Below are 11,548 nucleotides of genomic sequence, written 5' to 3'. Positions count from 1 at the left end.
CGAGGAACTTGCTAAACAAGTGCTTATGTGTCCTGAATGTGCTTAATGAACTTCATATTAAAGGGTTAATGTCATAGCTAAATATAAATATCAATGTAAATATAAATAGGCCTATGTATTAGTTTTAAATAGGCTAGTCTAGGCCGAGGCACATTTTTCTTAGTTTATGGTAAATATCATACAAGAAGTCTTTTTTTCCTGTATCGCAATATATTTTCCACCAGGCCTGCTTCTAGCCACAGAGGTTTGGGGGGGGGCATAGATATGTTAGGGGGGGCAAGTCATTAAAAATCTCTTACACATATCTAAATTGTGTTTTTTGTGTTGAGGTCTGGAGGGGCCACGAAAAGTTTAGGAGGGCCAGGCCCCCTAGCTCCCTCTAGTTGCGGGCCTGTTTTCCACGTAGTTTTTCTTTGCAATATATTTGTCCCTTAATTTGCTACTGAGGAATTGATCTCTAAAATTCCATTAAAAAAGTCAATTCTATAGTGTGGCTGAGTACTGGTTAAAGTAATGGCTGACCTTTGGTTTTCATAGGCCAACTACTGTTTTTTTCAGGGCTTCTGGTATTTTCTTTTTCCTGTGTAATTATTTATAAAAGATTTCCTATGCGAGCTACACAAACGTAAAATTTAAACACTGTTCTTTCTAATGACATATGCAGTAAAAGTTATTAGTAAAAAATGATTTTTTTATACTTTAACAAAGTTGAAAATCTCCTTAAATGGTCGACTACTGGCACATTTACCCTATTACTTGAGATGCAAACTATAGTTGCAATTTTTTGAAGGAATGTTGCCTAACTGGAAAGTAGAACTTTACATATTGTTTTGTCTGTGAAACATATGCTTGTTTAGCTTTATTTGAAAGTGTTAATTTTGCCAAAAATATTGAACGTTGGAAAACCGCAATAGCATTTCCTTATACGGGCCAAAAAAAAAGAGAGAGAGAGAGAGCTGATATTTCTAAAGGAGGCAATCGTAACAAAAACGGATAGGAGATAAACATAAATCGAAAATGTTATGTTGAAAACATTTTCATTGATTTTTTCTTCTGCCTCAGGCACTGACAAGGTCAGACAAACATTGTCTATTACGTTTAAAATTGCCTAAAGGAAAGTTGAACAGAATACCACAGATCTTATCACTCAGTAATCAGTTGTGAAGTGCTCCCTTGTAGTCAAACAACATATATCGAAATAACGTGTTTTCTGCCTCTTAGCAAATAAAAACTACGATCTTACTAGCTCTTGGAGTAACCAACTGCACATGTCGTTTAATAGCTTCAACTAAAAGGGCTGCTTATTCAACGTGCAACCGGTGCAACGACATTGCGCAAATTTTTCTAACGATTAGATCGTTGATAATCTCAATAATCTACGACTTATTAACGAGGAGCAGAAAGTGCTGAAATTGCGCAAATTTCCACCGCGATGTTGCCAACAACAGGATAAAGGAAATTGTATCAAATTTTGCACCAAAATAAAATGTATAATGCCGTTCCTTTGTGAGATATACTTGTATAGCATTCTAATATTTACAAAGCAGCATATATATTTACAGAACATTTCACGTTTACAGATTGAATCCTTGGAATTTAAATCCTACAGCTTTTAAAAATGTGATACGTGCCTTCTCATGGTTTATCTGTAAATTTCTAAACTCAGCGTATTTCCTCATGACGAACTTGCTCCTTTTGACTTCTGCTGGTCTTTGGACCCTTGAAATTCCTCACTAAAATTTGCTATTAATTCTCGATCCTGATTGACTCGTTGTGATTCTCGTTCCTCATTGGTTTGTTATATTAGTGTCTTATTATATCAGCAACCAGCAAACTGACTGCTTGTTCTTGTAACAATTTATACGATAATAATATATAACAAATCTTCCTAATCATCTAAGAACAGTAACTAAGATGCAAATGCAAATATAAGGATCATTTATAGAATTCTGAAAGGACAGTTACTAAGATATGTGGTAGACACACTTTGAAATATGTAAACAAATGCTTGCTTGTGATTGGTCAAACGTCTGTCCACGATATTTAAAGGGAATTTCTGGAAATATTTATATTTTTTTTTATTTATTTTATATAACTTTGTTTCCCTTACAGTTTTCCAATAACTATTTGCTTCCAAAACTATGTTCTTGCACTTTTAATCTTACAGGTAATGTTACAGTTAGACATGATACAGAAAATTATTGACTGAGACATGTTCCCCCGTCCCTCCTCTCTGACGATGCCCGTGCACACACATAATAGCGATAACTGAAAATGCTATTGTCATCTCTTACAGTCTCCCTAAAATGACTCGCGTTTTGGTGACTGTTTTTGTTGATCGAAATTCTTATAGTAATAATGGCAACGCTGCACAATATTTTCTGCGCAATTTCCAATTTTCTTGCCTACCCATTAAGGCTTTATCTGTGTAAACAGATAAGGGAGTGAAAGTTTGCGCAATTTCAGTGCACCCCGTGCAACTCGTGAAAAGGGTAGAAGTCAGAAATGGCTGAGAATAGAAAAAACTCGATAGTAGTGGACAAGACTCGATCGTGCGAACTTGTGTATTGTAAGCTCTCACTTATCCCCTGAGCTACGAAGTATCACGTAGATATTTTTAAAAAGATATTAGTAGTTCATAACAACACACTCCCTTTTTATGTAATTCATGTGCCCCTTGCTGCTATCGATGGCGTGAAAACAAAATGCTACACATTACCCCATATCATTTCACCAGTAGATTGCTGTTTTCTGATCAGTTAAAACAGGATTCCTGGATATCTAAGCGAAAAATGTATTTCTTTTTCATGTATTCTACGAAAAACCTAAAGAGTAAACAAAATCGAGACAAGCAACTTTCTCGAACAAACCACTCAATGTATCAGTGTCATTGCAAACAACGTCTCGCTGATGTAGTGAATAACAACATGTAGTAAAGATATATGCTTGTCATATGGTTTTGTTTTCTTCAGCACAATAGAATTTTTTAAAAAATTATCCAGTCATGTGAGAAAAACAAATTTTGCAGAAATATAACATTTTGTTTTGAGAGGCGTATTAGCACGAAGAAATAGTTTTATTTCTTGCAATCCAAACCGTGAAGAATGAGCTAATGAATAGCGTTTATGGGTCTTTCAATAAGCACCATCCAGTGTGTTGTCGTCGGCAACGTTACGTTTTTCCTTTTCTTTTTTTTTCTCGTTTTCGCGCATCACATTCTGTTTTTCAATGACTTCTAATGCTAAATTTTAATCCGCTGTTACTTCTTTCGTCGTTTTCACTTCCACCTACAATATTAGATTTAGGCATAGCTGACTATCCTCTAATTTGTATCGAAGTTTTGTCAAGTTTCTAGTGAACGTCAGCTAACCATTTTCTTCCAAGTACTAAATGTATTCAAATATTTATTTCAAACGGCTGATATGATTTCCCGTGATGATCGGACAGACAAACACGACGTCACTTTTACATATTGACCGCCTTATTTGGAACTTGCCCCATTTCCCCCTCAAAAGTGGATTTTTAAGGACAATGGAAGATGGGCTCACATATTTTAAAATAAGGTGTTTATATCCATCTGTTCCTCCTACGACATATGTGTTAATGAATCCGACTGGACCAAATGCTAAATACCGTATATTTAAAAGATAATTTCAAGTGCTTCATCCGTTTTGCTGTGAAGACAAGACTCAATCTCGATGTCATCATTCTTAAATATTGAGCAAAAACGATACAAATTGTCCCTCTTCTCCATTTAGTACCGAAATTTCTAAACACGGTCGGACACGTGCACACTCGTTTTAAATAAGGAATTTATGTATCATATTTCATCTCACAAACGTGAGAGATTCTATTTTTGGCATACATTTTAACCCCCTCTCTTCTGTTTGGATACGCATTTCAATAAAAAGGGCGTGACAACAACCCAGTCCGAGGTAGGTGTTAACTATGTTAATAAAATTCATTTCAAACGGTTCAGCCATTTTTCGTTATGATAAACAACGTGTTTTTAATTTATATACTATGCAAATATAGGTTAATAGTATTGTTCTGTCTTGTTATTTATTTATTTAAGTTATTTATTGATATAAAATTGAGGTGTTACGTTTAATGTTTAACAATACCTAGCATTTACCATGTTATCAACCGTGAAGTAGCGAATTTTGTGTCTAATATTTATATTATATTCAATTTAATGTGTCACGCTAGTAGCAAATTAAGCATAAATGCGAAAACATTGTTCACTTTCAGTTCTCAAGAGAATTTCTTTCCTGTCTTTCTATTATTTTGTCAGTAGCTTACAAAACGCTGGCATCAGACTTTTGCAATTATATTTTTTAACGTTTTTCCCATAAACTCCTCTGAAAATTTAACCTGAATCGACCCTTACCGGGAATCGAACCCGAGACTACAAGAACCAAAAACACTCACGCTAGCCACTAGACTTTTTTATTTTTATTCCACGTTAATTAGTAAGCCCACGTTTCATATAGCCTCGCTGTTGAAAGTGTTACGTGAATATAGACTAGACCAAAATTAATTATTGGTGTCCATTTCAGGATCACTCAGTATTGTGTTTTTAAGTGTTAGAGTGTTACAAAATCCAACACTTTTCAGTGCCTTATTAAACAACTTATTTTTTAAAAAAAAATCTTGAATGTGTATTCACGGATACAATAAGAATAAAAATCACTATTAGAAACAAACATTTGCAGTAAAAGGAAAAGCAGAAACTATTTGTGTAATAAAAATGTATATCTTTATCAAAATATTTGTGACTTGGTGTAATCTATATTCACGTAACATTCCTCCACTATAAACATGCTACCGAGTGATCCTGAAATGAACACCAGTAAAAAATTTTGGTCTAGTCTATATTCACATAACAAAAGGAACAAGAAACTAAAAATCAACTCAACACTACTTTTATACCACCAATAGCAGCAAGGGGGCAGACGATACTATCCCGAAAAAATGCATTTATTCCTTTGACCCGCATTGCAAAGCATCGGACAATTTGCAACATCAATTACAAAAGCTTGAAGAGAAAGAATCTTTATGGACAATAAGTTTCTTACATACAATATTCAATTATAAAATGCCTACTACTGATATTTCTTATTTAATTTATGGGGCGCGATGGTTCACTGGTAGAGCGCTTACCTTTGGTGCATGCGGTCTCTGGTTTTATTCCGTCCAAGTAAGCTTGTGGTGGACAACATTATGTCCGTGACTTTTCTCAAAGCATTTCCTTTTCCTTCCACTTTCTCATTCCACCAATTCTTATATCATTTTTCTTACTTTAATTATCTTCTCCCTTAGCCTAAAATAGCAGGATTCTAGAACACTGGTCCGTATACCAATTGAGTGGTGATGAAGAAAGCAATCAACCTGGTTAACCTGCCTTCACTCGCTATCGCTTGCTCGACATTACTATATGAATTGTGTATTGAGATTTGATAAAGAAAAGAACCAAACTGGTTACTAATACAAATTCTCCTCTATGTGAGGACCAGCAATCTAGAACCTTCCCGCCTAAAGGGCGTAATAGTGGGATGTTAAATATTTCATTTCATTTTCTAATTTAATTTAGCTCTTCCACATAATATTTTATCTGATATAATAATAAAATATTATCAAGTGCTCGCAAAGCTGGGAGCGATCTCGGAATCTATCGTAATGTGCGGTAATCTTATTAAATATGTTTCACTACTAGATCAGTTGTTGAATGTTTCATAATGCTATACTAAATTCCATAAACATTCAAGCGAAATAAGTAAAATTGATGAGATTGACAATTTAAACCGCACAGTATTGCAAAGCTGGCGGTGTAAATATTTACTCCATTACGCAAACTCTGTTTCAAATACAACCATTATTATACAGTTCATTTTCATAAACTTGTTCTTATAGCAACTATATCATTTCCTATTTAAATTCAATTTATAGATAATTTTGTGTTACATATCAGCTGATACTCATGCTATAAACTATACAATAAGTTAACATTCGATGTAAATAAATAAGAAATGTATAATGTTACAGATTCTGGAATTGCAATTTAATTCAATTTTAAACTGTATACATTTTCTATGTGATTGTTTCATTTACTTTATAAAAATCCAGATTATGATTTACACTAACTGTTTTAATTAAAAATACAAGCTTATACAGGGTGCGGGGGAAAGTCCCGGAACGGTCCAATATCTCGCGAAATATACAGATCAGCAAAACAAAAATAACACGTGTTAAACAGTTTTGAAAAATCTATCCAATGATACCAAACGCAACCCTCCATTCCCACACGGGGGGTAACTTTAAAATTTTAAATGGAAATCCCCATATTTTGTTGCACATTTGGATTCTTCAGAATAAGTAACAGTGATTTGACCCAAAATTGAAAACAGTGCCTTCACGGATAGCACTTGAATCGACACATAAAAAATGGAGGCGGCAAATCTTTATGAAAATGTGGCCTCTCAGTGTCGAGCTCTGGGCCATGCGGTTAGCGTACGGGACTGCGGCATGAAAGGTCGTGAGTTCGATTCCCACGCAGAGTAAAATTTTTATGTGATTTTTTTTACCCACATAACGAATTCATACATTTTAACTTCCATAAAATAATGCATTTGTCCATATTTATTAATTTGCAAGAAAATACAAATGGTGACAAAAATGGCTTATTTTTGTTGTAAATAACCCTACTACTAAGAACTACTTCATAAAGCTACTTTGCAAAACAATAATCGATATTGTATTCCATGTAACTTCATCTTCGCACACACTATTTTCAATTTTTGATCAAATCACTATCACTTTTTCTGGAGAATCCACATATAAAATAAGAAATAGGGGTTCCCATTTAAAATTTTAAAGTTATCCCCCGTAGTCCCCAAGGAGGTAGGGATAGGTGATTGTGTTTTCTATCATTGGATAGCTTCTTTAAAACTATTTAACATGTGTTATTTTTGTTTTGGTGATATTTATACTTCGCGAGATATTGGACCGTTCCGGGAATTTTTCCGCACCCTGTATACAGTATTTTATCTCTCTCTTTCGCACTCTTACTCTCTATATTACAACTGAGTGTTGCAATAGGTATCAAGAACATGAATAATTTTCATTTTGGACGTATGGTTTAAGGTTGGTATTCAGATCACAAATCTGTTCTCATTATAACGGATGTGGTATTAACGTTAATAAGGATCGTTAACGTTCCACATTTTAGTGTCTTCGTATATAGCCTAATTGATGAACAGTGAATAAATGTGACTGAGCTTTGAAAAGTGATTGTTCATCTGGTCTTGTGTTTTTAAGCACTTCAAACTAGACATTTATATTTTAAAAAAAATATTTCACTATATTGAAAAAAAAAGCGTTCCGCACTCAGGCTCGAACTGCCACCCTTCGGTTTTAAAATTACAACAGCATTGCTAAACCCGCTTGGCCACGCAGGCATGTTACGAAATAACGCGTTCTGATATTAGAAATATACTCGCTCCAAGCGCAGGTTTACACTTGGAGTTTTAAATATCCATTTTCTGTTTTTTTCAGTAATTTCAACTGAAGATATTGATTGATTTCCCATATTGGAACTTCACGTGAAGTGTGAATTGTATGTTCATCTCAAAAATACATTATTTTCTGTTCCTTCAATTTTACGTATTTGTGAGTGCTCCTAATACCTGTGCACTGTATGGAGTGAATTTCCCTCGGGATATTCTTCGCGTAATTATCTGACAGACTAAAGTTTCATAACAATCACAGTTTTTTGCTTATAATTTTCTTATTTTGCTTTATTTTTTCTCAAAAATCATAAATAATTATTCATTACTACACTGCTTTGTTAAGGAAAGCACAAAGAAGCGATAATATATTAAGAAAACTGAGTTATTAATGAAAATGTGGAAGTTACAGTATATGCGAACTTTTTTTTGCGGATGACGATACATCTCATGAATTCTTAAAGATAGAAAAGTGAAATATTGCATAAAAACTCACCATTTTAAATATCATAAAAGTCGCCCATTTCCCCTTGGAAGCATTCTTGAAAACTCCACACACTGAGAATAATCCGTTCTCCGGACACAGCGGTATATTGTACAAATATACGGAATCCTCTTGCTTACCACAGAAATCAGTACGGAACATACGCTATCCGTATCAGAGTTGGCGTGGGTCAATGAAAACTTGACCCACGACCCACTGATCCACCACCCACCATGACCCACTCTGACCCACGACCCACCACCCACCGTGACCCACTCTGACCCACCACCCACCATGACCCACTGTGACCCACCATGACCCACCACCCACGGTGACCCACTCTGACCCACCACCCACCATGAACCACTCTCATCCACTTTGACCTACTCTGACTCACCAAAATCCATCGTCATCAACACTGAACACGATCCACGGCCTCTTCTGAACTGACTAAAGAGTTTACACTTGTAATAAAACAAGACTGTGAAATTGTCACTAATCGAAGTTTGAATTTCTAGTCAATCGCTCAAGCACCACTCTGTTACATAACAGTGGATCTGACCTTTACGATATAAACTGGTAAAGTGTTTGTCAGTGAGGAAATTGAAACAATTCGAGGTGGGAGGAAATTAGTGTGTGCCTAAAATATACTTGTACTAAGAGAGTATTCTTTCAAGTGTTAATTTCTGAACGCATTCCACAAGAAACTTCGATTCGCAGGAAAATACCCCTGTACAATATGGAAAAGGTTATGGTTTCTCAGTTCACAGTATTTTTCTCACAAAAGACTTGAAAAATCAGTTGTTCATAGGGTATAAAGGTGCTCGGGTACCCTCTGTGAGAGCATCTCCATAAAGTATGCTCATAATTGTAATTTGTGTAATTACTAAAACACCACGTTAAATTTAAGTTACAAATATGCATAATTGCAATTATTATGAATATTTATTCAAAGTAGTTTACCTAAAGCAAAGAAGAGACTTACTAAAAATTAGGTACAAAGTTGAATAACACAAATAAGCCATTAGTAATACAAGTATACATTTTCCGCAACTCGTAATTTTCCACCTTAAAAAAAAAATCTGAAATCGGATTTATTTCCTGTTGGTAACTTTTTGGCGGTAAATCATCCGCAGTGGAATGATGTCCATCCTTCAGCCAAGAAATAACTAACTCGTCTACTTTGAGCTTGTCTAGCGGTGGGCCATCAACATTGATGAGTAACAAGTTAGACAATGTTTGAGCACTTAGTGTATTTCTAATATCAGTCATCTGTAAATTCATAAGGGGAAATCCCCGTTCGCACTCTGTCGTGGAAATTGATAATATTTCTACCCGATTTCTGCAACTTCTCATCGACAATCTACTTGTTAGACTTAAGTCTGATAACGATTTTTCTTGGTCAGGTTTAAAATACTCAGCAAGAAATATCATCTCTCTATCACCATACAACATCTTTTCCATATCGACCATGTCAGTTGGCAATGTCGACCCATGTAAGAACAAAAACTTCATCTACCACGCCTTTGATAGGGAATCTTGTGAATAAATTATCAATTAAAGCCTGATAAACTGATGATTTCTTATTTGTCTATACATTTAATTTTTGTAATTACACATGAAGGTTTGATACCATTACACAGTTCCCTCCCCCGTCTAGAAAGCGAAAGGAAACGAGGTTCCTGGAAAGTATTCAGAGGTGAATGGGAATTTCCCTCCTTCTTCAAATTCAATTACCACACTGCTGTTTGCCATGCGCCAAATGAATTTCAATTAAATTATCATAGTATAATTATTTCCTTGTTCAATTACTTTTCAGTGGAAAAAAGACGAAATTTCAAAGTTCCAAATCAAAGTAAGTAGACCAACGTAAAAGGAGAAAAAGTGTAAAATTTTCCATACAATTATACGTACAAACCAAACTTCAAATTTCCGTGTAATTAAGCTTACAGCACAAATTTTATGCCTATTTTTCTCACAACTTTATGGGTTGATTGCCCTGTGCTGTAAGCGCTCCATATAATAAACATAAGCTTCAGCAATTATTATAGCAGAAAGCAATGGATATATGAAACCAAGCACTGTATTTTTTGTTTGATTTTTTTCTTAAATAACATCGATCGTTTTCGATCATTTTTTACAAAGCAACTCACTACCAATTTTCCATATATAGAAAGTCCCCCCCCACATAAAGAAGAATTTTAAAAAATGCTAGGACACACACTGTTTATTTTCAATAAAGAGTTAATACACTGAATTTCATCTCCGTAAGTAGAACGGTTTGCGAGATACTCATTTTTTTCGCAAAAATTCGGATTCTCACTACCTCCTTAGGATATTATGCATTATAATAAAAGCAATATAACATCCCAATTTGGATTAAGGCCTAACTATATACCAAAAGTAATTTCATTTGACTTTGCGATTTGACCGTGATGATCAGGCACACATAGTTACATTCATTTTTTTATATAATAATTTATATATTACAGTGATTCAAAAATGTATTTTTTCCAGTAGTTAGCTCTAAAAACTCACAGGTCTCGAAAACCAAGTAGTAGTGTAAGTCCTATTGCTATTATTACTATTAAAAATATCAATATCCAAAAGTGCCTGAAGTTCTTTTTTCACTTGGTTAGATTTACTCACCTCAGGTAAGTAGACAGAAACAAGTGGAAAAGAAAGGGAAATGAAGTTCTTGAAAGTAAAACGGAGACAAATTTACCAGTCCTCAGAAGATACTGTCTACAATGCAGTGAGCAGAGAGGGTCGGTAGATGATACTGAGTCGGTGGGTCGCAGTGGGTCACGGTGGGTGGTGGGTCACAGTGGGTCATGGTGGGTGGTGGGTCACAGTGGGTCACGGTGGGTGGTGGGTCACAGTGGGTCACGGTGGGTGGTGGGTCACAGTGGGTCTGATGCTGTTGACTCACGACCCACTGACCCACCCAGAAAACTTGACCCACTGACCCACCGACCCACTGACACACTCCATCTCTGCATATCGCTTTTAGGTAGCTTTTCACCACAAACACAAAGCTAACAGTATTGTTAAATTATCTTTAATCATTATATAATAAACATATAAGTAAAATATCCTATGAAGACAATACGTATGAAATGATTACACTGGGTAACAAATTTTGACCAACTTTATGTTTATCTGATTTCTTTTCTTTCTTTAATATCGTTGGGTGGTACTAATAACGTGCATAACATTAGTTTTCCCGAAATGTCAAAAATCGTCTTAAAATTCGTCTTTAACCCTTAGAAATCGGGTAATTTCTCGAATTTTTCTTCCATTTTTCGTTAAAGCGTAATAACTAAGAAACCATTTGCCCTAACACAACCGGTTATGCCGTGCTTTTTAAGCAAAGGAACAGGCTTTTAAACCGTGTAAGTTTATTTGCAATATTACATGCGAAAGAAAATTTATTCAACAAATTTTGAGAAAATTCCTAATTTTTATTTCTGGAGTTGGCAACACTGTTTGTACAGTTAGTCAAATTACATAAAATTTTTTTGATCAGAAATTGATTCTGTAAGTTTTAAATTGATAT

This window comes from Thermobia domestica, chromosome 17, assembly GCF_964235325.1.
Source record: "Thermobia domestica chromosome 17, izTheDome1.hap1.1, whole genome shotgun sequence".
NCBI lineage: Eukaryota > Metazoa > Arthropoda > Insecta > Zygentoma > Lepismatidae > Thermobia > Thermobia domestica.
The sequence above is the reverse complement of the archived record's forward strand: the minus strand, read 5'-3'. Positions refer to the sequence as shown.